This window comes from Caloenas nicobarica, chromosome 3, assembly GCF_036013445.1.
Source record: "Caloenas nicobarica isolate bCalNic1 chromosome 3, bCalNic1.hap1, whole genome shotgun sequence".
In the NCBI taxonomy this organism is placed as follows: Eukaryota; Metazoa; Chordata; class Aves; order Columbiformes; family Columbidae; genus Caloenas; species Caloenas nicobarica.
The window spans coordinates 66,946,573-66,973,011 of record NC_088247.1 but is presented as its reverse complement, the minus strand read 5'-3'; the positions used below and the strand labels follow the sequence as shown (position 1 = coordinate 66,973,011).

At 40.9% G+C, this 26,439-nt stretch overlaps 1 protein-coding gene across 1 annotated transcript in view; it reads right to left on the bottom strand.

Moving 5' to 3' along the window:
- RGS17 (regulator of G protein signaling 17) overlaps nucleotides 1–24,689 on the bottom strand; it is a 71,496-nt gene extending 46,807 nt beyond the window's left edge. The window contains exon 1 of the mRNA XM_065632055.1: nucleotides 24,613–24,689. The gene's annotated coding sequence lies outside the window, so the exon portion shown is untranslated. The remainder of the gene's footprint in view (nucleotides 1–24,612) is intronic.
- Nucleotides 24,690–26,439: the final 1,750 nt, after the last annotated feature.

The following is a 26,439-nucleotide window of genomic DNA, read 5'->3' as shown; positions in this document are numbered from 1 at the left end:
CCCAAGTGCATGAGGAGAAGATTAATTATATCTGCTCCCTAAATAGCTGTGGCTAGGAAGCTGGAATTGCACAGAGAGACCGTAATCCCTATTGTCCTGTTGTGCTCTAGCAGAAAAAAAAAAAAGAAAGAAAAAAAAAAAAGAAGAATTTGATTTGGGGGAATAAAAAGGTTTTGAAATCTCTTCAGCATCTCATTTCCTCTCCCTAGGAGTGCAGAAATTCTCACTCATTTACATGCACCAGACTCTTTTGATACTGCTCTTATCATTGCACTTTTTCCACCTTCACGGGTACGGCTCCTGCTGCAACTACCACTGCTGTCTCAGTGCACCTTCCCACCTCTGCTTGTGAGGCAGTTGTGGTAGTAGCAGCAATGACGAAGGTAGTAGGAGGTGCAGGAGGAGCAAAGAACATCCTCACTTACTTTTTCCTGAAAATTTAGCCAAAATATGTGGAGATGCTTTATAAGCAGGGCTGATTTGTAATTGGCAAAGTAATTATTCTGTTAAGGTATTTTAACAAGAACGTGAAGTTCTGCAGCTGTGTGCATGTACATAGTTTTCTGTACCCCTGCAATTAGCAGAACATAAGCTGTTCGGTGGGCATCACTGTCACAAAGGCTATTCCAAGGAGTAAATGGAAATCTAGATTTTTTTTTTCATCAAAATGAGATACTGATGACTCCTATTTCCCATTAAATTTCAACTTTTTAAATACTGGCACTGTGCATGTTGATATACTCCTGCTATGTCCTGCAGAGGACATACTAATAAGTGCAGATGCTTTCCACAGCCAGATCATGAAGCAATCCCAATTTGGCCATGTTAGTACCCCTTGCTGTCACAGCAAACAAAATCACTAATGATTTCTGCTCACTATGAGATTTTTCTGGGAAAGAAGCTGCCTTATATAATAACACCTTAATTTTATGCCCTCACTTCCCAGCTTGCTTTTCTTCCTTGGCCTGTGCAAATACATTTCTTTTGCACAGTATCTAACTACTAGCCAGTTCCCACGTCAATCTAGAACAGGCCTAGTCAAGAATTTTTCAATTAAACGTTAATTAGAAAAGTCTATATTTGTCAAAACAGAAACTGACTGCTGAAGCAATAATTTTTGACAAATGTCCTCTTAAAAAAAAGTTTTCTCTGAAGGAAAGTTTGGAAGATGCCAAAGTATCTCACTGAAGTGGTTTTGTTTTGTTTTGTTCTGTTTTGTTTTGTTTTGTTTTGTCTTGTTTTGTATTAATGGAGACCAGTTTTTCATTTAAAGAAACCTTTGGTTTGAAATTAATCAGTTTATAGTGGGAGTTTAAATAAAGGAATTCCAAAAACCCGGTGTTTTAATTAATCCAACCAATATTCCACATTTTCTATTTAGGAAGGGTTATTATGTCTGAGAGACTTTTTTTCACTATTCATGGCAGGAACATTTTTGAAAATGTTAGAGATGCTCATGGGACAGGACAAATCTTTCTCTCTCTGCCTCTAGACTGGAACTCTTCAGGACCCTGTGTCAACTCATTCCTAGAGACAAGTTAAAAACAGAATACAATCTTTTTATTGTAATATCAATTTTCCACTTGCCTATAAACCACTGATTTTCTACATTTAAATGTTGTATTCTCCCCTGGAATCCAATTTATCTTGTTTTCAAACATTTGTGCTGAAAAAAATGAGTGTTTTCACATGTATAGGGAAATATGCTGTGGTATCACTAAAAATGGGAAAAAAATTCAGAGGAGAAATCAGAGCTCAAGTTACAGAATTTGTATATAGGTGGTTGGGAAAAAACAACAACAACAACAGCAAAAACCCCAACCAAACAAAAAAAAAACCCAAACCAATATTTAGAGAACATATTGAGAGTTCTTCTTGTATCCAGACCATGTTCACTTGGTTTTTATGATGTGAACAAATAGCTTAAATTTGGCTCTAATTAACTGATTGCTACTGATTCAGTAGGGTATACCTGGTTATTTCACAATAGAAAACAGTGTTCCCTCATAGCTAGTTATGTATTTAGCTTAAAATAAATACTAACAAAGGCTTTTTAGGTTGCCAAAACAATAATAAAACACATAACATATGTGTATAACATATAACATATACACACTGTCCTGGTTTTGTTAAAAACAAGTTTCTCTTTTAGTGAATTTCCCTGTCAGCTAAAGCTTCTAAATAACTGCAGTTTTCCTGAAAGCTAGATACATGTTTTGGCAGACATAGCAATGGAATGCGAGGTCATTGATAAGGGTGGATGCACATCCCGCGAGAGCAGTGAACTGAAACAGGTGACCAAAAAACTGACCAACTAAAGTATTCCATCCCATTCACATCATACTTCATATAAAAGTAGGAGATCACGAGGATCTCGTCCCTTTTCCTTATGGCCGACATTGGGAGAGGACCTCGCGAGTTGTCCCTGTGAACTGAGGCCCAGTGACAGACTGAATCCAGTTCCGGTTGGCTGCAGAGTCCAGTCCAGGACTTCGGGTGCCGGCCCTACACCTGCCAGAGCAGTTGCCGGGACTTTCAAGATTGGTTTTGTATATTTGGTATTATTTTCTCTATTTTTATTAGTAGCATTAGTAAAACATTTTTAATTTTTCCAACTCTCTTCTCTCTGTCCTTTCCCTCCCAATTGGCTGTCCTTAGTGGGAAGCGGGGAGAGGGAGGTGCAAACGGGGGAGGGGGAAGGGAAGGGGTTAACAATACATCTGCCGCGGTTATATTGTCACCCCGCAATTAAACCTTGACACACACAAATAATAAAACAATTATACTAGAATGGCGAATAGTACATACAAGGGCACTGGGTTGTATTCTCTGAAGGAAATACATAGTAGCTAGAAGCAACTTGATTGTTCTAAGTATATGACAATGAGAAGAAAAAAAGAATATTTAGAAGTTTAGTCAATTTAACCTCTTCTGTTACAGCCATCTGGGCTACCTTTCCTAGTTAGCTCATCCCCTTTTGATTACACCAGTAGACAAGTAGATGATTGAACTGAATGAATGGGATCCTCTGGGCATAATGGGGAAGAAAAGCTAGAGCTTCACTCAGTCAATTAGTATCAAATAGTCAAAGAGTATGCAGAGAATTACAATAGTATAAGATTATAATATCTGATATATTATAGTAATTACAATATCTGAGGTTTAAGGTAAACCTGTGCAAATGAAATATTATATGTGAGAACAATAAATTGTCATATAATTACTCCTGCCTATGCCTACAGAGATTAAGTGACCCCAATCAAGTTTACTGAATATTATAATAAGGTATTTAGTCCTGATTGCACCTCAGCACATGAACTGTCTGGAAGGTTTCCTGTCTGGACAACTGAATGGGTCATGGGTGCAAAACTGAGTGATACTGCCTGAAAAGCTCTACTTCACAGATCAAGAAATTTCCCTGGTATTTCTTTCACAAGACAGGTATCTATTATTTGCATAGCTGCTTTCTAGGTATGTTGAATCATAAATACATCTAGGAATTATTAGTCACCATTTACCAATCCTTTACTTTTATATTGGAAAAGATATGTAAACTGGTATTTTAAATGAGAAAGTGAACAGGAAACTTTACATGAGTTGTTGGAGAAGAGGCATACTTTAAAGAGTAGCTGGAGTGTACATCAAAGAGTAATTGTTTTAACCAGTGACCCAATAAAGCTGCCTAGATGTATTTCTGGTTTAACTCTGTTTTACCTATCATAAAGCCACAGTTTGCTTGGTAAGAAAGCAGCTTTATGCACTTGCATAGAATTTCCATCAACCTCTAAGTGCCTCAGATATGAATCAGGTTCCCAAATAACCCTGAAAGGAAGAAGAGTTTTGGTTTCCTAAGGTTTTGGTCATATAAACATAAAAGTAAGTGCATAAGTGTCTGGTGGGAATTTTTGCAGCTATACAGGAAACCACCAAGTGAAGATTTAGAGCACAGTGTTTTCTTGCATCCCCAAGATGTCCCCAGTTAGAACTGTATACATTTCATATTGCATACAGTTAAAGGGCTACTTTTTTCTCCTTGTTTTTTTCCTCTTTCGTTTTTATGATGAAAGAATGAGGGACTAAGTTATTATCACAGAATGGATAGCCCTTGGATTTTTTTACTCCTATAAATGAGGGAATGGTATAGGACTCAGATTTTGGTCTTATTTACTTCATAGTCAAGAAACTTCATACTGAGAACTGAGATGTTGAATTGCTATAGAACAAGCAGAAGCCAAGTGACTGTTTCTATCAAAAGACAAGCAATAGCTTGGATACACTGTATTTCCTAAATGAGTCAGGATTACTCTTGGGCAAATGCAGAGGACAGTTTACTCTCTACTGCTTGCTCAAGAAGATGACATATGCCATGATGTAGGAGTTTGTAGGTGCTCACCTTGTCTTCCTTTACAAAAGCAGTTCTGTCAGCTGTCTTAGCTTTTCCCGCTCCCTTTGTGCTCCATCCTCCCTTATACTGCTTCATCGTTATTCAGTGAGTGCTCGCGCTTCAGCTGCAGAGATGTCTACTGTAGGGCTCTAGTGGCAGTTCGTAGCCACTTGGCAAAAAGAAAGACGGTTTATGCTCTGTTGTCATGTGAGGAAGCTGCGATTTGAGTCAGTGAAGTTCAGAAGCCATGTAGTTTTAACAGACTGACCTCAGATTTCAGGAATAATCTCAGTCTGGTTTCCTGCTCTAGCTATGCCTTTCTAGTAGCTTAGCTTTGAAAGTCCATTAGCTCGAGTGAGTTTACGGAGGCTAAGCTGCAGTCAAGAGAATAACATTTTGGTCTGCAGCACCAAGTCAGATTCTGTCACCAAAATGATACGAAAGAGATCCAAAAGTTTTCAATGTCATTCTAAATGGTGTATGCTGTTGCTTGCTTGAACATTTTCTACAGTGACAGCTGACATTAATCACTGCATGGGCACACTTGCAGTTTACATGAGTTACTTCGGTATGTTTGCTTTGGGAAAGGTAGAGGGGCAACGTTTTTTGGTTTTGGTTTTGTTTTTTTTTAAAAAAACCCACCCAACACCCAACTCCAAATTCAGCAACTAACCTCACACACCATAGCTTCTTGAAAGGCTGAATTTCTCTAAATCTGGAGAAACTAATCCGTAATCTGCCCACTACCATTATACTGACCTAGATGCAAACCAAACATGAGCCTCCCTCAGATATAGAGGCTATTTTTATCAAATGGGGGTAATAAATGACTTTTTAATGTGATACTCAAAACATAAACCAAAGAAAATCAGAAACTGCAACAGATGGAGAAACTGAAGTAATATATAGACAGTTAATCACTCTTTAGACATACTTGGCAATTTTTCCTGGTAAGAATGCTATCACTTTGGAAGATAACTTAATAGACAGGACCGGAAAGCCGTTTTGCTTCTAACAGTATTGTTATGGTGTAATGGGGATGATATGGCTATATTGAAGACAGATGATATTATTTGTTCCAGTTTTACCATAAGTGACACTATGATATTTCCAAAATCAAGCCTGAAAGCCCATTAAAAACATCTTGCTGGCTTGACTCATAACGAAGTGTAGGAATTGGGTTTTTTTCAGTCGTGCTGAATGGAGAAGCTTTCAGAACACTCAGCCTGATGATCCCTAGCTTTTATGGCAAAGTACAAGGCAAACTTAGCCACCTAGTGTTATGCTTTTATCACCCTTTCTCTTAATGGTGTGTCCTTTTCCATCTAAGTTATTGCAGCAATGGATTGAAATGTTGCTTCCCCATTTATTCATTTATTACTGTTTCTGTGCATTTGTGTCACTTTTATGGGAGGCTTAAAAAAGTTGGTCAGCCTATTAGTCTCACAGAAAGATACTTGCATGCATTTTAACTGAAAAAATGAGTTATGTGCTCCAGGTGCAATCCTGATAATTAAATTTTAATTTAGCATAAAAATGTCTCTCTTGTTGCACTTTGGTTTTAACAGTGTTCCCTTACAGTAACTAATTGTATTCCCCGAACAGATCACACCGATTCTTTATTTGATTTGTCTTTCAGTGTTCATCTTCACTGCTCTCTCCTGTCCTAAAATCTGACAGTGTATAAGCAAGACGTTCTTTTCAGGAGAAAAACAGCAATGCAAAGGTAATGTTTACATTAACTAATTAGAAAATCTGGTGATGGAGATGAGGGCACTTTTTCAGTGTGTCTAATTCTACATGGAAGGCAGCAGGCAATCCTGCTACAATTCACATCTGGCAGAGTGTCAGTAGATGAGCCACAGGCATTTTAAGAGTAAGTGTTCAGATTTCACTAAAGAACATAAGGTTTAAACAGCTGTCCACCATGACTTTAATAAACAGTTACTAAAAGAAGTTCCACTTTTGCCCAAGTCAGGCACCATCCCAACTGATCAGAGATAGACAACAACCGGAGAGGAAAGATGATCCAGCGGCTGATGGCTATTCTAAAATTTAAGAAGTCTGACTAAATTGTTGCTTATTGTCTTTTTGTAAGTTCCTTCTTTCAATGGGAGTTGGAGACTACAGGTTGTGAATTGATGTATTTCAAGTTATTCATGTACAAAGTGATTTTTCCATTTCATGAAACATATCTATGATTTTTAAACTTTCCAGTTTTGAATCTAGTGTCTCCAGACTTCTCACTTGTGCATAGGCTGAATCAAAGAGGATGTAACTGTTAGCAGATACAAAGCTAGAGGATGCAAGAGATGCAGGTGTAAGTCCCTTTTCTGCCCATGGTGAGCCATCATAATTTAGAAACCTTGCTTTCTACATCCAGGTGGAAGAACAAGCAATTGGCTATTAGACGAGTGGAAGAGTCTTTTCTTTTTGACTAGACAGTCAAAAAGTTGATCTCGGACTTGAGACATACGTTTTTAAGATTCTGAGGCATTTGGATGAGATGATAATGAGAGATAGATAAGAAATTTAGATAACCAGAGAAAAACTTCACCTTGTAAAAGTTTGCTATTTGCATTTCTCATTCATGCATGTGCATGGGGCCACAACAGTGGACCTGTCTGCATTAAGAGAGCCCTGTCCAGAATTACCACAGGTGTTGTACACTATTTGTTTCAGTCCTACAATCACTTTTAAACAACAGCTTTCATCTCCCATATATGATTCCTGTCATGCTAGTAAGTTCATGGACTAGGGGAACATATAGCCTCTTTTCTCTCTCCCAGGTCTCTGGAGCAGGGACTGATAGATCACCCAGAAACATTAAGTGGAGTTTCCTATTCTGCCTCCATCAGCATAGGTCTTGACCTGAGGAAGTAATTTCCTTACAGTCTTGTTTGATGTCCCCATGACATTTGAAAGATTAAAACCAAATGGTCTCTTTTCATAAAGCAACAGTTTCAAAATTGTCTGACACAAGTCCCAGAAGAGCTCATCTCCGCCCAGACTAAATGCTGTATCAGAAGAAATAGTTAGAAAGGTCTGCTTTTAGTGCACTCTCCTTCCAGGTTTGCTGAATATCTTCACCCAGATGAAGTTTCGGGAAACTTGATTATAGTACAAATAGAAAAAAAGAAAAGAGAGGGAAACTATGGAGTAGAGGAGACATGAATTTGCTAATTATGGGTTTAGGATAGCCACATAGTTGCAGAACTTCTATGCAATGATATATGCCTTTTAGGAAGTCCAGTCAAGCTGAACATCCACTTAATAATAATTACAGATCTTTGAAGAGAACTTGTCAGGCTATTTGTTGCATGTACTGTAGGTTTCGTCTTTGTCTGAGGTAGGCGCCCGGATTTTGTTGGTTTTAATGTGCCCCAAATTACATTTTTCTATTTGTTTGAACAACAGTTCATAGGTTGAAGCACCTTTTTTAGCTTTTGATACAGTTATTTGTGATATGTTAGTCCTACTGCATATGATCATATGTTAGTAAGATAACAAAAAATATTAAACATAAGCATAACATACTCTACGTGTACCTGCTTTAGCAGGTGCGTTGGACTAGATGATCTCCAGAGGTCCCTTCCAACCTCAACCATTCTGTGATTCTGCGGTAATCCTAAAAGTTAAAACTGGAGCCCAATAAAACTAGAACACCAGAAGAAAAAAATCACAGTTCACACAGGCACTGTTACCAAGATGAGGAAATGAGAAAGTCAGCCTGATGCTCTTCTGCTTTTAGTGCATTGTGGGGAAGCTCTGGATTCCCCAGAGCTAGCTCTGCTCAGCTGGCTTGCAAATACCACACCAGACAACTCTGGCTGCAAAGCAGCAATGAGCTATTTGCTTTGAGAGGTTGGGGATTTTGTTTATTTGTTTGTTTGTTTTTCTTCCTACAAGGGAAGAGCCTTGTGTAAAGTACCTTGGCATCTGCAATACCTGGACAGGATGAGACACCTCAGAATGAGTTCCCAAAGGCAGCACCCCAAGTATGAGGCTCCTTGGCAGCTTTGGTCAGCTAAAGTCCAAACCATTGATCCTTCGCCTCCTGCTTTCTGGGGAAGTGCTTCTACCATGTGTAAGTCAAGTCAAGGAGGTGTTGTGGCAGAAAACCAACTGTGTAGAAACAAATGTTTAGTTGTCAGATGGATTAACTCTCTGAACTGATTCACTATGGTCGCTTACATGTGGCAAGGAGAGAGGAGCAGCAGTTCTGGCTTAGACTGGCTTAAACTGCTGCACAACCAGGAGAGGAGGACTGGTGACCAAGTGCTTTACCCTGTCCCTTCCCAGGACTGAGAAACCCAATCTGAACTGCAGGATGACTAAGATTTGCAGCCATAGCCCTCTCCTAGATTTAGGACCCTGAGTCATCCCTTTAAAAAACACATTAGGGACTAGGATATGCTTTGAAAAAGGAAATTATGGATGACTTTTCTTGCTTTTATTCAATATTACAAAGGTTAATTAATGTGGCTCCCACACTCTTAAGTACTTAGAACAGGGCAGAAATCAAGGTGTTCCTGCTCCTGGATGAACATTGTAACGGTGGGCACTTTGCTGCCTCTCTGGCTAATTACTCTTTTAATTGTTTGATGGGGTTCAGGGTGGGTTTTTTTTGGAAAGCAGCATAGTGTCAATGGTAATAGTGAAGATCGTTTATCCCTTCTAATATCTTCAGGACACAAAACTGGTGATTAGTGCAGGTTTCTTGTGATGGGGAAGGTCTGAACTCCTTCAGATTCACATGAAATGAACCCAGGTGTCTCACACCTTGGCCAGAGCTGTCCCTCCTGCTTTATTTTCTGAAAGAAAAATGGAGAAAATAGCAACAGTTTCGGTGAGGGCGGAAGGGATGAAACAATCACAAAACTTAACTCCTGACCAGCTTCCTTCTCTGGCTATGTTTTGGAGTGACAGTTCATTTGTCTTGTGTTTTGTGACGAGATCAGTTCTTTTAGGAAATGAGAAGCCCATTCTCAGCATGTCTCCTGGACTGAGCTCCTCCGGGATCTCCAGCAGAAAACATGTCCTGATGAGAGCTGGTGGTGACTTAGTTAGCTGGAAGCAGTTCCAAGCATGAGTAATAGGCACTCAGGTACATGACTGGAGAAATTTGGGTTCTTAAGGGTGTGAGGGGTCTTCTGCTCTTACTTAGCCAGAGATGTCTTAGTTATTTTGAGTGCAGGGTAGCATCAGAAAGAAGGAGAGGGAATAGAAGTGTTGTTAGTTCTGATATTCTGCTATCTCCAGATCAAGGAAATTTAGTTGAATGGAACATAATTTTCAGTGCCTCAGGAGGAAATTCTAGTTGCAGATAGAAAAGGAAAACTGAAACTGTTTTTGTTTGTTTGTTTTAATTGTTGTTGTTCTAGTGTTGTCCATGTGTCATTATTTATTGCACATAAAGAAATTATTTTAATTTTTAACTTTTTTTTTAAAAGCAAGACTTGAATAATGTCTTTCCTAATACTCAAGCTGAACAAACATTTCCTTATAAAGACTGAACTCCTCAGATGACATAAACATCTTCTAATAATCAAAAGCTATTAGAAATCAGCTTTTATTTTAAAAAGTGACTATAAGATACTTCTTCCATTCCCCTCTGTCCTTCTTATAAAATTCCTCAGCATCTCCTCCTTCTTTTTCTAGCTCTTTAATGCTGAACTTCTTTTTCTCACAATATATTCCCCTACTGCCTTAAGTCTACACTAGCTATACCCATGTAGTCAGTTTACTGTTGGTGAGGTCTTGCTCTTCTCAGCTTCCCAGCCTTCTTAGTGAATGGCTTTCTTTTCCTTGATGTTGCACTGGCAATTTAAATTCATTGGATAGAGAGAAAATGTCTTTATCTCCTCTCTAAATTTTCTTCTCTGTTCTGTGCCATAATCTTTCAAATCACTTTGTTCCCAGCCTTTTAAACTTCAGTCACCATTGATACCTCTCTCCTTCATTTACCATCTCATCTGTTGCAAAATGCTGTTGATCATTTTTCTGAGCTCCAAAATCCTTTTCTCCTTCCCATTTCCATAGCAAAAAGCTTCCCTCTGCCCCCTGACCTTTACTTTTCAGTGTCCTACTCTCCTCTTCCATACTTCCAAGATTGTATGACTGTAGCCTTTTAATTGACCTTTTCTTCATTAATTTCATTTTTTCTTCAATAATTAGCATCCAGACTCTCATTCTCACTTCAGTACCCTTCACTGCTATCTACCATTACAATCTCGATGTCTGTCATGCCTGTTTCTTGCCCTTTCACACTTTAAATGTCCTTTTAACATTTCTGTGTTCTCTCACTCTGTACTGCTCTTGCAGATTTGTTTCTTTTCCTGGAAGATCTGGGTGGGTGTACACACTCTCTAAAATTTCCTTAGACCATCCCTTTCAATAATTCAGTGTTCCTGCTCCCCAAGTTCAGCAGTCCTTGCATCATGATGTAAGAAGGGAAACAGCTGGAGAGCCAGGGGCAAAAGACTCACAATGGATTTAAATGTGGCATAAAGATTTCTTTAGATCTTATGGAAGGGCTGTATGGAAGGCAAGGAAACAATATTTAGCATCTCAAATAGAAGATTCATCTCACTTGGTGAATAGGATAAACTTCTGTTCTCTGTGGAGCTGACTCAAGCACTTCCTCCTGCAGGGAATTTTTTTGTAGTTTTGTGGAAAGAACTAGTCAGAATTAAATGGAACTGCCTGCATGTTTGGTCACAAAGTAAGATTTTGCAGAATCTTCTCCTAGGGTGGAAGCCTGTGTTCATGTTCATTGATTCATTGTGTGGAAATGTAGGAAGGAGTTTTACCATGCAATTATTGATTTGGACTAACATGTTTCCTCACTGAGATAGACTTGTAAGTACTATGATACTTTTGTGGAGAGTATTTTTTATTCCATCTATCAGGATGTAGTAGCACCAAGAGCCTTAAGAAAGTATATGTCTGGTCTTACTGTCAGAAACCATCCCAGGTCATTGATCCTCTGTGCCACTGCAGGTCTACTTCTAACCTTCCCATTCTCATTAATATTCTGGAAAAAAAGTTATAGATACTTCTCAAAGTCAATTGAAATGTCTCAAAACTCCTTGAATTTTCTTTCTCTAGCTCCACCCTAACTTACAGCCTTATTGCTGTAATTGTTCTATGACCACTGACTTCTGGAAAAAGACTGACAAAGGTTAGATATTCTTGCCAACAATATTCTGGCCAAATCCACACCTGAAATTTGATTTGGGAGTTGCAGATATATTTAAGAGTCCTAGCAAGAATACACATGTGCTTTGGAAACTTTCCGTCTGCCTTTGAGAAGCTTTGCTTACAAGGGGACAAAAAAAACAGGTCCCTACCAGCTGTAGGCGTAGCAAGTTCCCAAGGTCCATCCACATTGCTGTCTTGTGAGCAAGATGATGAGATTTCTTGTCCTTATGTGTAGCATCATGATGGAAGCAGGGCCGAGGAGGCTCAGTCACTCAGGCCTGGGTGGGATGTGGAGTGCCTGATGGAGTAACCATCCACTGGACACTCAAAAGAAAAGTACTTATCACTTGGGCACCCAGACCAACCCAGTATTGTCCCTACATGTTTGTCTGCAGATGAGCTGCAGACTGGCCTTTAACAAATGGTGGACGCATAGCTACAGCCTTGGAGCAGCTGCTTTTTCTGACATACGTAGGTAATACTTGTGACATGTTGCCTGCTGGTAGAATCATAGAATGTCCTGAGTTGGAAGGGACCCAAAAGAATCGAGTCCAACTCCTGTCCCTGAATATGACAACTCCACAGTTCACACCATGCGTGGAGGGCATTGTCCAGTCTCTTCCTGAACACTGTCAGGCTTGGGGCTGTGACACCTCCCTGGGGAGCCTGTTCCAGTGCTCCACCACCCTCTGGGTGAAGAACCTTTTCCTAATGTCCAACCTAAACCTACCCTGGCACATCTTCCTGCCATTCCCTTGGGTTATGTCACCCATGCAACATTGTAGGAAGGACATGTGGATGGAGATGTTTTCAACATGCTAATAGCATTGACCTTTATATTTCCATTGTACAACACTCAGAAACAGTGACAAAGCATTCAAAATCTGAAAGAGTCTGGAAGCTAAATTTAGATGGTTTCTGAGTGGCTTTATGTTTGTTTGAACAATACCATTTTTAAAAAATATTTAAAAAAAATAAACTGGCTTTATGTTATAATTGCATATTTTTGCAGGGGGCATAGCTGACTGGTGATCACATCAGACATTTGGTCATTGTTCAGCCATCATAAGGTTGGACACAGCCAAATTTTGTTTCCTAGTGGGGTCCCTGTCTTGAGATAGGGCTGAGTATTTTTCTCAGTGCATAGTAACAGGTAGGATGATAGCAAGCAGAATAAAGGATATGGCATGCTTATTGTCAGTTCAAACCTCTTCTTGGATATAAAGACAACTTTTTAGATGTGAGTGCAAAACCCTCACGAAGCAGCATGATCTGCTTCCATTCAAGTCTGCAAGTGGATCAACAATACTGAGTTCATAACAGAACTGAACTTTGAAAATAATAATCAGCCAGTTCATCCCAGTGGCACAGATTCTTCATTCCCTGACAAACGCCTAATTTGCTCTTCTGATTTGACTCTTCTTTTGAAGGTGACTCATGCAGCAGCAAATCAAAGCAATGACATTCTTGTTTGTCCTGTGCAATCTCATGTAGGTGAACCAAAGCCGCATCACAGTTTCTGTTGCTGGAACCCTGCTCTTCTAGACTAATATCTATGTGTCTACATTAATAACTTGTTTATTTATCTAGTCCTACAAGATGCCAAGATTGAGAAGCACTTATAAGTAACTTACAGAAGAGTTTCCTGAAAAAGACATTTTGTCTGAAAAGATAAATTATACTGACACCGAAGCATTCTTATACCCAGATCAGCATGGAAATGTATTGTGGTGACAGAGAAAAAAACAAAAAGGCACTTTTAGGTCCCCCCCAAGTTTATGTAGGTGAGTCTTTTCTTACACACGTGATCTCATGTGTCTTGCTGCCACTACTCACAGCAAGGATCGCACTGCATCACAGCACTGAAACTCAAGCAGCACACTTCTAAGATTTCTTTAGGTGTTAGCTGCACCTTGAATACTCCTTAGCAAGTGATCCCCTTTACGTAAATGGGAGTGAGAGGACGCTCATGGAGTACTCATGCAGCCTACTGCATACCTACTTCATGGAGTTCCACGGATAAAGTTGTGAAGGGAAAGGGCTGGAGGAGGGGTTCTGTAATTGGATGGAGTGCTGCTCACATGGCATTTGAGCCCCCTTTCATCACAAGATACAAAAATTTTGCATTCTGAGGGTTCCTTCCATCTTTTGCAGTCTGATCGAAAAAGCGTTATTGGGAGAAACATTTAAAGGTGTGGGAGACTGTGTGTCAGGTGGACAAATGGAAGGGAGACAGACCAATTTAATATGGATGATTGCAGAACAAATGTGGCTGGAAATGAGAAAAAGGTTTTCAACTAGAGCTGTGGAACAGCCTTTGAGTAACAAGACGTAAAAAAAACCCCAAACCTTTCCACTTTTATTATTAACTGGATTCAGAAAAGGAAGGAAAGGTAAGAACCGGTTGCTGGAAAGAGCCAGACACTGGGACGCAATTAGTCAGTGTTCCCTCCAGTCTATGTTCTTATTTTCCAGTGTTCCTAAAACTACTACTAAGCCACCTGCTGGAATTGCCCATACTAATGAAAAGTAGCCTAACCCAGAGAGCTGCTGAACACACGGTGCCAGCCCAGTTCAACAGCAGCTGATTTGCTTGGCATTCTGCTGGATACACTCGCTATCTTAGAGGATATGGCTGTAGCACAATTTAAAACAGTCTCCCAAGAACATAGCTTGAGGTTTAACATAGAAAGAAAAAAAAAAAAAGTCTGCTCCATGAATAGTACCCAACTTGTTTTTAAAACATAAAATAATGTCTTTAGGTGATTCCAGCTAGTACCTCACAGCATAGAGTGCAGTCAAAGTCACGGTGTCTCTGGCTTTCAGTTCCCATGTTGCATATGTCCAGCAGAATGGTTTCTACTTAACAGAGCTTAAACAGAACCTTGCAATCACATGTCTAAAATATGACTGATGGCTAGCATTGTATGTCATAATAGTTTCTGTCATAGAAGTCCCTTCAAGATAATGGAAAAATGCATTATACTTTAATAGTAATTCAATTATTTGGAGTCTTAAAACCACTATGAACCTTAAACCAACTGAAACCCAGCTACAGCCGGGTCTGCAATAAATTACCCTCTCAGACAAATTTAGTCTACTTACATTTATATTCTTGTAGGCGATATTTATTTGAATTCAAAGAGACCTTTCTCCCATCTTTAAAGGGACACACAGTAACTTACTTTTCACAAAAAAATAAACTACCTTGCATTTACTTGGTCCATCAGCACACTTCAGGCTAAAGTTACTGGAGGAGTCAATTGGTAGTAATTTATGCCACAGCCTGTGGATGTGTTCTGTCACTGTGGTAAACACAATTAATTCAAAATATCCTAGGCTAAATTATAAAGAAATACATATACACATATATAAAGTATATTCTGATATAGACTGATTAAATCATCTCCCTTAGATCAAGTTCTAATCAAACCCAATAATGCAGTGTTGTTAAAATTCAGAGTAGTCTGGGGTTAGAAAAGGTATGCTGCATTCATTACTGGAATTGGGCATGAGTTGACTAGTTAGTCCACTTTGTTATTACCTGCAAAACCATTTTGTGTGCATTATAACTGTGATCTTACAGGATCTTTTATTGTAAAAACTAACAATCAAGCCAAAAGAAATATGCATAGAATTTTTTTATACTTAATTTGGTCATGCTAAGACAGGTGTTATTTGACTGACTTTACTGTATTTGAGTTACAGATCTACAGGTAATGGTTTAATGGATCACTAAAATCCCAGATTGTTTTAAAGAACTGGTAAGCTGAATATCAGGAGATATATGCAGAATGCATCATGCTGTCTGCTATATGTTTCCATTTTGTCTTTCTGATTTTTGAAATGGAAGGCCACATTTGTCAACCATTCAAAGTTTTAATGGTTTTCAAGTCTTTCGCTTATTGAGGATTGTTTTTCTAACATGGCCATAACTAATACTTTTCATATTGATATTCAGGTTACATATTCAAAGGAATAGTATCATTATATTTGATGGGTTTTGCTCTGGTCATTTTCAGAATGTCTAAGAATATCTTATTAGAAAGACTGACTTTTGATTCAACTGCAAATGCCCATTTTTCTCCTGGAGATTTTCTGGATTGTAAGCTCTCTCTGATGTTTTATATAGGAGCATTACTTTGGTAGAAGGGAAGCTGTCAAGTGGAGTGGGAGACAAGGTTCTTAATGTTAAATTCTGACCCTTGAAATCAAGACAAATTATGAATTTTGCCCTTTATATTTAATTTCTGAATCTGCCACTATTTTACTGTGTGACCCTGTAATCACTTACTAAATGTGTATTTCTTTTCTGTGAAATAGCAGTGATAGCAGTGGTGTTTACTATGTCCAAGCATGCAGAGGTGAGGTAGTTTGAAAAGTGAGCTTGTAGCAAAGATGGCATGATGGAACAATTTTTCTTAAAAGACTAAGTCTAAACCACAGAAATCTGGAAACACAGTAATAGCCTTTTCATAATCTGTTCTGTGTTTGTTTTCAGTGCTTATTAAATTGTCTAGATTCTCAAGATAATAATAATAGTATGAAGGACAGTCCCCTCCTCTTTTACCATTTCGAGCTTTCTGGATTCTCTGTTTTCTTAAAAGTTCCTGCAATGTCATCTGCTTTTACATATTGCATGAAACCAGATCACAGTATCTGTCACAGCATTATATGCCTGACCAAGAAAAATGCTCAGTAGAAGTCACACAAGGTATATAGTTTTCCTATCATATTATGCACATATAGATATGAGCCACTCCCCTTCCCTAAACTCTACACTTTCTTGCTGAATATGCTTGAACAATTCTCTCACCTCTTACACATGAAAGAAATTAATATTGAGCATAAATGACACCCACCTCATCCCACGGGTTTGATAGAATATTAATAGTAATAAACACATGAAGGACTTGAATGAACTCAATATAATTTAAGTCATTCAATGAGTTATGCTAAATACAAATTTTAAAACTATATATATTTGAGATTTATATGAGATTCAGTTATATCAATACTTATATAATATTTAAATTTGATGGCTATATTGTCAATATAAATATGTTCACTTCTGACAGTACACACAACATTGTCATTGCAGAATAAACATAGTAAAAAATCAACATGATAAACATTAAATGTATTAAAAACTGATAAATCTTGGTCTGAAGTTAAAAATGGGGAATAATTATTAAGCAGGTGTGTTTCTAATTGGATTCTTCAGGAATATGCTCTTTTATACAACTTGACGACCTTCCCCTCTATTCTGAAGAAAACAGAAGGAACCATAAAAATTGCTAATGATATTGTTGGTTGTAGGTAAATATCAAGGGAACAATACAAGCTAACAGAAGAAGTCACTTACTGAAGGTGATCTGGATCTACTGGTAAGTAAATCACAGCAAATATGGATTTATTTTGGTGGAACGTAATATCATATGCCTAAGAAGAAAGGACACAGGCCGAAGTCAGAGGCTGAAGGCTATATCCTGAAGAGATGTGATGTGTCTCTACCGGAAAGCTAAGCAATTCCAGGGCTTGTTCTCTGGTTCTGAGGCCAAATGGCCAATTTAGTTATATTCATATAATTAGAGTGACCTGCTCTGGATAACAGGACAGCCTTATACAAGGATTTCATTGGGAATGGTCCCTGGACTGTGGTAACTCTACAGCCAGGTCTGGGACCATTCTAATGATTTACTGTGTAGACAATCAGGTTCTGATGCACAAGCTCAGGCTTTTGTTATTTTATGGAGATACAATCTGGGATTCTAACAAGAACTGAGAGTCATGGCAACTAAGCAAAGGGCTCAGTGCAGTCCGGCATCCAAAAGAGCTGTGCTACCTTGGCTACATGAAGCTGAAATCTTAGACAGCCATGTGAAAGCCACGCCACTTCTGTATTTTTCACTGACTGCTATTGAAAGAACAGTTGTGATGCCTTTAGATGAAGAGGGTTATTGATCAATCAAAGCAGGCTTAAGAAGAGCTAAGATAACAGTTGAAGGAGTATGGAATATATTCCATGGTAAATGCCCTCAGGAGCCATTTAGCTTAAAAAGGAGTGGATTTCTCAGTTTCTGAGCAGCCTATACTGCAAGATGCAAGATGATGTACAGATAGTAAAGGCAAAATAAGGTAATTTTCTTGCACAGGGCTCAGTGTTGCTTTAACTAGATTTTTTAAGTGTCCAACTTTTGCCAGATAACTCTACCCTACATTACAATTTGTGGTGCAGACATAGGCTTTGAGATAGATACTTGATACGGGATGGTTCTTCTGCGGAGATTGCTCAGGGCAAATTCAATAAACAGTCAGATTTCTCTATAGTGAATTACTGGATGCTGAGTTACTGACCAATGCCCAGTCCTATGTGAGCTATCAGCTCAAAGCTGCCACTTTCATAACTTCATAATTTATGAATTTGCTGCATTCACTGGGTAGAGGTATTCCTTCTATCCTTTTCAAGATACTCGCTACATGAGCACTTACTTGATTTTTTGTGTTAGCTCTATGACTTGATCTTATGTATCAAATAATTAGACACAGAATTTGAAAACGTCCTTGTCTATTCTAGTCAGCATGATGCTTATCATACAGCTGAGACTCTGATTATTACTATCAGTGGTTTGTTTTTTTACATTGTGAGGTTCAGTAAGTATTTATAATAATCTTTGAACACAAATAATACACATAACAGTGAAAAAAATGCTACAAATTAAACTCTGGTTACCAGATTATCAGGTATATCAAGCTGTATCAGTTAGTTTATCAAACCATTATATGACAACTGCATTCCAACAAACTAGTTTAGACTTAAGCATCAAAATAATTTGCGGATATATTTTTAAACCATTACATCCGAATGATAAAAAATAACTTATTCATCTTACTCCTCTCTTCCCAAGCTCATCTTGAAAGCTATGAAGTATCTGACTAATATTTTAGGACTTTGTAATTTCTGAAGATGATAAGACTTGGAAATAGAAGTACCTTTTGGACACGGAGTAATTGGGACCACACTTCCCACCTACATTAATTAAAACAGGGCTACTTGTGAAGTCCTTGTACAGGAAGCTATTACTCACTGTTCTTGATTTTCCTATGATGCAAATCTTTGAGAAAGCAGCATCTACACCACCCAAAGGTCTGGTGCAATGTGAATATTGGAGAGTGTGTGCTGCCTGCAGTGCCGGCATAATAAGGTGGATTGGACAAGAAATTCCTTACTTCAGAAGGTTGCTCTCATTATATAAATGACAGACAGTAACCATGGTATTAAAAACTTATTGTACGTTTCCCTCTAATTTAGGTGTTTAGGGGATCAGCGTGTATATGGTGATAGCAGCCAGCCAGCGGTGCTGTGAGACGTGAGGACTCTGCAGCTCCTCACCACTGCTGCGACATGCCTGGGACGTGTTGCCTCTCGGGGTGCCCAGGGTCTCGAGCTCTCCCACTTGAAAGCAGTCTGAACTACAGTAGGCATAAAAGTGCTGTGCTAATTATACCATGACAGCCTCCATCCATGATCCCTGTGGTTTCATTGCCGTATCTCATTGGATTATTTTACTGTTACTGACATGAGTTGGTGATAAATGAAGACATTGTTACAGCATAACACAGAGCAGCAAAACACAACACAGCAACACGTAACGCAGCAAAACAGCTCAAACCATATTTGGCCTTCCTAAAACAGAGTAAGACCAAGTCTTGCTTGGACTTGCACATAACTAAAATTATTATAGAGTAAGGTGGCATAAACAATTGACTTTTACAGCAGGGAGCCGTGACAGAGTGACAGTCTCCATTTAAAGGCAGCATCACTCTGCTTTACTCTCTGCCAGTCTGTACGTATCGAGTGAGGGCAATATAGAGTGGTCTAGCTTGTGATCTCTATTGTATTTCAGCAAGCACAATGCTGGCATCACTGGAGAGAGCAACCAAGCTGCTTTAAATGAAGCTGCTTTGGTAGCAGAAGCTGTATAGCCGGGTTAATGCAGCACTCCCTAGTTTACTCTCTTTATCACTGAAGAAACTAGGCTAGAAATATGGTATTTTTGCAGGAAGAAAGATTATGCAGTGCAGATGTAGCGTTTAAGATGTCTGAGTGTCTTTAAGTAATGCTTGGCTTTTTATTAAGCTTTTATTTCTATTCCACCTCCCTACCTGTAATTCCCCACATGCATTCTGTCTAGCAATTTACTGATTTCTAACAACTTACTGCGATTTGATTACGAAGTTAATAATGTATGAAAATTTGGATTGTATGAAAGGTCAGAAGCATTTCATTTGTATTTTATAAACAAGGAACTTAAAGACAAAGCTATCACTCAAAACTTACATGAAGATACGATAGAATCAATCTTAAATTGATTGCATTACTTTTTTTTTTTAATTTAAGACCAGATTCATCAGTATACCATATCAGCAAAAATTATTCAAAGCACACCTATCATTTAAATCGAGCTTACATCTATTTTGCATCAACGGAGCAGTGCAAAGCAGATAAAGCATGCTGGGAAATCAAGCCCCTACATTGGTTTGGAGGACCAGTGTTTAACCAAGTCCCAGGTTACATGGTGACTGGGTAGGAGGAGCAGTGCAGACCCTGAATTCATCTGTTTATGTGCTTAAAGTGTTCTCCCCTAGGTTCCTGTCACGGTCACACTGCATGGATGCTTCATTTCTGCATGTTAGAGACAGCAGCAGCGCCAAGGGAAACCTTCTGAGTGCGGATAACTGACTTTGGGTTGAAACACAGAATTTTTGCAGAAAAAATATCTCTGGATTGGTTAATTTGCCAGGGGATCGGAGTGAGACACGCATGGACCCCCTATCTCAGACTCAGTGTAGCCAAGACCTGCAGGGGTGCTGAGCTGAATGGCTGAGCCTCTTTGGAGGGTGCAGGAGCCCCACAGGATTCAGCAGCAAACCTACTCACACAAGCCTACTAACAGCCTGTATAGTTACAGCCATCAGCTATAACTATGAACAGATAAACTTAATTACAACTTAATCTATTAATTTGTTTTTCTACCCTATGCACAAGCTTTTAATTAATGAACACTATGGAAAGTTCGATTGCATTATTTCATTATTAACACAACTTAGGACAATGAAGAGGTCAACAGAAATGCTAAATTTCGTGAAGGATTTAGTTTTTAATACATTTTAACTCAAGCTAATTAGCACATTAATTTTTCTCAGAAAACTCCTTCTGTAGTCACACAGCAAGCACTGCAAGTATGGTAAGGAAGTATTTTTCATTTAAAAAGTTGAAGTTGAGACCTTTGTACAAGTGCAAAATAAATCCCTACCTGACATCGTGGAGACATGATCAGGAAGGAGCTAATGGAACTGTGATGGACATTTCTGTATAGGCAAATACTATTTCACTTAGTACACATCTAGCATATTCATAAGAATCTCCATATGTTTCATACTTACAGGCCTGCGTGAGGAGCGTACAAGTAGGAAAGTGGTATTTAAAAGATACTAGGATTCTAAAATTTATTCGAGCCAATGTATTTTCTGTGAAGCAAAGTTTATATACATGTATATATGGTTTGCCACATACACACACACACACATATACACAGATATGCCAGTTGTAAGTGGAAAATCATTCTCATATTTAGTTTGAGACTGACACTGTTGACATCTCCCCTATCATGTCTTCATAATGATACCGCTCAGTCTCTTCATCTTTTAGTCTTTTGGGAGATGAGGATTACAACATCTGAGGTTGCTAGTATTTTTACTTTTTGTGAAGGATTTCTTGACTCGTGGTTTATACTGTTCTCCACTTGTCCACATTCAGCTGTGGATTCTGTTGCTCCAAGTTGTGTCTGCTGCTGATTTCAAACTATGCGAACTTCTGGGTCTTTGGATGCATGTTGTGCTTTTGTAGTTCTCTGGTCTCCTATTCCTTTATTATTCTTGTGAGGAAATAAAGTGGGGCTGCTGGTGAGATCAGGGAAGCATTCTGCAATGTTGGTCTGATCAATAATAGTGACCTCAAGCATGATTCAAACTCAGTAGTACTCTTGGGGATAACAGCTTCTGTCATAGCTCCTTCCAAATCAGTTAAGATTTTGTGGGACTTTTAAACTTTACTTTTAGAACTATCCATGTTGTTCAATATGCACATCCCTATCATGAATGTTACACAGAACAATTAGAAGTGATGCTAATTCAAATGTACAGAGTTCACAGATACATGTCCCTTGACATGTAGCTTGTATTTTTTATGTAGCAGACTTCTCAAAAACGAAGAATTGCAGTTTGAGAATAATACATTTAATCTTATTTTCAGGGTAGGTAGAAAACTGGATTAGGATAGGGAATTTTTCGCCAAGCTGTCAGTCAGATTTCAATTCAAATCAGTAGTGCAGGGAGTTAATTTTCAACAGACAGCTTTTCAGTAGCCTTCTTGAAATGAGTTCATGGGTTCAGGGCAATTCTTTGTGCACAAGTGTCCATGTTGCATAACAAGAAAAAGAATGACTATTCTTATCTGTAGATTTCAATATAAAGACCAAGGGCTCAATATGGCTTTACATCCCTACACAGACCTCTCGACTCAGTGACAGATAAAATGAAGGACTTGATCTGCCAGCACTGTACCTGGTCTGGTGCGAGAGGACTCCTAGCACCTCGTACAGACACAGCGCGCACTCCTTGTCACATACAAAAGCTACAGAGCACTAAATGAAATTATCAGGCAGCAGGTTCATAGCAAACAAAAGGAAGTACTTTTTCACGGAAATTATAATTAAATTGTGGGCCTCATTGCCACAGTGGTTGAGACCAAAGTATAAATGGATCTTAAAAGAGGAGTAGAGAAATTCCAGGGCTCATTAAATACAGTGGTCTGGGAGCAAATCCCCGTTTAAGAAATGCCTGTACTACGGTTTGCTGGAACTTGAAAGAACATATACCACAAAAAGATCACCATATACCAGTCCTGTTTCTTACGTTTTTCTCCCTTCAGCATCTGCTAATGACTATAGTCAGAGACAGGATATTGGACTAGATGTCCAACTCACTATAGCAATTTTTTTGATCGTATGCTTTTAATCAAATTACGTTCTTATTTTGGCTACCTAAAAGTATCTAAGGCCCTGATGGAGAAAGGCATTTAAATGTCTAATGTATTTTAGGGAGGTAAGTGCTTTTGTGTATCATAGCCTTCGTGTCTTAGGCCGCAAACTTATTGGGGTGGGGCACGTATCTTTTCTTAGGACTTTGCTTATTCTGAATATTAACCTAAATAAAAAAATATATTTTATAACAGTGTGTAACACTGTTTCCTTTTAAAAGTTAAATAATATGCCTGCCTAAATGGTTTGTGCCACAGAAAAATTCCCTACTGATTTATGTAAGGATGGTGACACTAGCATCTACTGATGTGAAAAAGAATTAATGTCCTCTATAGAAATCCCCACATTTGCCTTACATGCATATTACATTTGCAGAAAGCTATTTATCACCTGTTACCCGTAATAGTATTGCCAGATGATATGTCACTTACATTTACCTGGCAGGATATTTGAGATTTCATCCATTTTGCAAAAGCATCTGCCTGCAAATCTATGACATACCTTGGTGAAAATCCAGATACGGAAATGAAGAAACCAAATACTGAAAATCCTAAATTTTAGCCCTGCCAGTTTTAAGCCTGACGGTGCAGTTAAGGCTTCATTCTAAATCAACAAGGAGAGGTGACTGTAAATTGTGCAACACAGGGTTGACAGCTCAGCAAGATAGGCAACCTCAGCGTTCTTAATTGAGGGCAGTTTCATCGCAAGGAGAGGTGAAGAACCGCAGGAGCCGCACACCGCGGGTTTCGGGCGCCGGGCAGCCTTACAGCATCCCTCGCAGCACCGGGAAGCGGCGGCAGCTGGTGTTTCCCTGGGCGCAGGGAAGCCCCGCGCTGCTCGGGGCCGTGACGGCGCAGCGCTGTCCCGCACTGCTCGGCGCCGGGGCCGGGGCTGGAGCGGGAGCAGCCTCCGTCCCGCCGGCCGCGCCCGGCCGCCTGGTCCTCCCGCCGCCCCCGCCCGCATCCCGCCGACATTTCCAGGGGAGGGGCGGGAAGGAAGCCGGGGCAGAGGTATGGCGGTGCCGCAGGGTACGGCGGGCGGGGGAGGCTGGGTGCCGCCCGGGGACCGCGGCCCCGGGGTGGGGGCAACCCCCGTCGCGTCCCCCCGCCGGCGAGGCGGGGACTCCCCGGGCCCAGCCCGGCCCGGTGGGGGCTGCCGAGAAAGGGGGCCGGGGGAAGGGAGGGATAGAAGAGCAACTCTTGATCTTAGAGCAACGACTCGTTTGTTCACCCTCACCTTCCACCGGCTTCTCGGATTAAAATTATAACAACAACAACAATAATAATAATTACAACACTCACACCCCTCCCACCCGCCCCTGCCAAGCAGATCCGCGTTACAGGGAGGGGAAGGTCAAGAGGAAAACAGGAGCGCTGCCTTATCCGCGAGCTGGTTGCTGTCACATCGCCAGCCCATGTCCTCGGCTTCCCCGGGGGCGACCCGGTCCCTCCTCCTCCCCGGGCTGGGCAGCATCGCCCGGCGCGGCGAACGCCGCGCGGCATCGCCCCGGCGGAGCCGCGGCACGCTAGACACAAACCGGGGGGGTGCGGCGAGAGAGGGCGCGGGCAGAGCCCGGCAGCACCTCTCCCCACCCCTTTGTGCATCGCGGGCAGGGAGACACACACACGCACAAATGCACACACACTCCACCTTGCAGCCTCGGTGCCGCAGCCGCCCGTTGTTACACACGCACACACACATGCACACACGCTGACACACAGTCGGTCCCCTCGGTAAATGCATTTTTTGTTGCTTGCACTCCAACCACCCTCCATCCATCCTCCCTCTCGCCTCCCTCCCTCCTCTTCCTCTTCCTGCCCCCATTTGGTTGGTGTGCCCCCCTCCGTGCATCAGTATAAAGCAGACATTTTGATGCCGTTTAACACGATTTAGTCTTAAATAAAAGCGGAGCGCCTTACCCACCCCCGCCCGGCTGCGTGCAGTTTGGCGCTGAGCGATCCCGGGGAGGGCTGGTGCGGCTCGTCCCTAGCGGAGCGGGTTTGCTGCCATCCGCCCAACTTCAGCACCCAGCCGGCAGGGAGAGGGAGACGGCGGCGGGCAGGCAGCAGGCAGGGAGGGACGGAGGGAGGGAGGGAGGGCAGGCGAGAGGGAGGGAGGGTGCGAGGAGCGGCGCGGAGGCAGGAAGCCTCCGCACATGCGCTGTGCCACGGGCGGCGGAGCCCGGCGGCAGCGGGAGTTTCCCCGCTTGGCCCCGGCGGGTGAGTCACGGCCCGCCCCGGCCTGGCACCGGCGCTCGCTCGCTCGCCCGCCCTCCCCGGGGATGCTCAGCCGGGCTCCGCCGCAATTCCCGGGGAGGTTCCCCGGGCAGCCATGGCTCCCTGCGCGACAGCGCGGCGGGGCGGGCGGGGGGTCCCCGGCGGCTGTGAGAGCGGCAGGAGCTGGGACCGGGGCCGGGGTACCGGTCCGCAACGCCCCGGGCGGCAGAGCTTCAGCATCCGAGCCTGTGGCGGCAGGAGCAATATGCCGCGGTGGTAAAAAGCGAAGCGATATCTGTGCTGGCCTCCCACTTGTTCTTATTCTTGTCCCTACATCAGTGTGTCCAAATAGAACAAAAGTAAAAAGCAGGTGTATAAACCATTTTCCCACTTTTCATTCTCCCCGTGCAGCCGAGAGGCAGGGATTTAGTGGCTGAGTAACTTTTTGATGTCGGGTGCCTGAAACACGTCTAAATAAGGAACCAGCGTGGATCTGTTGGTTGCGACCATGCGAATCAAGATCAGGATGTTCTGAAAACCTGTTTCTGAATACTGAATTCTGCCAGGTCTTGCCAGTTAGTTTGTCCTAGCTTTCCAAACTCCAGTTTCCAAATTTTGGCTCAACAGAGAACATTAGTTAGCTTCCCTACTGCACCTTGAGCATTTTGAGCTTGATATGCCTCAAGGCAACAGCACTGGAAAAATACGTATTTGGCATCTGGATCCTGTCAAATCATGCCACAAATCCAGAAATGTTAATATCTCAAGAGAGAACACATTGCTGTATTTACCACTCCACAAAAACAATCTGGCAAGATGGTACAAAAAGGCACAAGGCTGGATTAAGGCAGTACTGTGCCTTGCCAAACCCTGTATTAATTCTCTTTGCAAAATTGGTCTAGACACCTGTGTATCCCATCTAGATCCCAAAGTAGAGTGCTAGAGAAACTGAAGCCAGACCTGCACGTATGTTAGTAGGGCTGAAATTAAAAGAATTAGAAGCAGTCCAGGAGGGCTAACTTGCATGAGAGCAGTAAGAGCATAGGCACGTCAAAACCATCTCTGCTCCCAGGAATCTATATTCAAAACATAACTAGTTTAACAACATAGCAGCAGCAGTATGGCTTCCTTTTTGATTTATGGGATAGAAGCCTCAGATTCTGAATCATAAGGACCAAAGTCAGTGTTAACCTCCCTGAAAGTCACTCCTCACAAAACCATCACTTCTATTTTATTCCGATCTTCATCTTCATGGAGAAGTCCAAGAACTGCAAGTCATAACTCTGCTTGATACCACAGGTTATTTGCTAACCAAAGACACCTGTATCACTGATTTTATGTCACGTTCTGTCCAAACAAAATTTTTGCAGTCTGTGTCCTCTTTGTCTTATAAGTTGCTCATACCTTATCACCTTTTCCCCAGCAAACACCTCCCTCTGCTCCTTGTGTATGAACAGAAATTGTTCAGTTAATTTAAAATAATTAAACTAAGAGCAACTGATATTTAACTTGATGTTTAAGCTTTTGTTTAAGA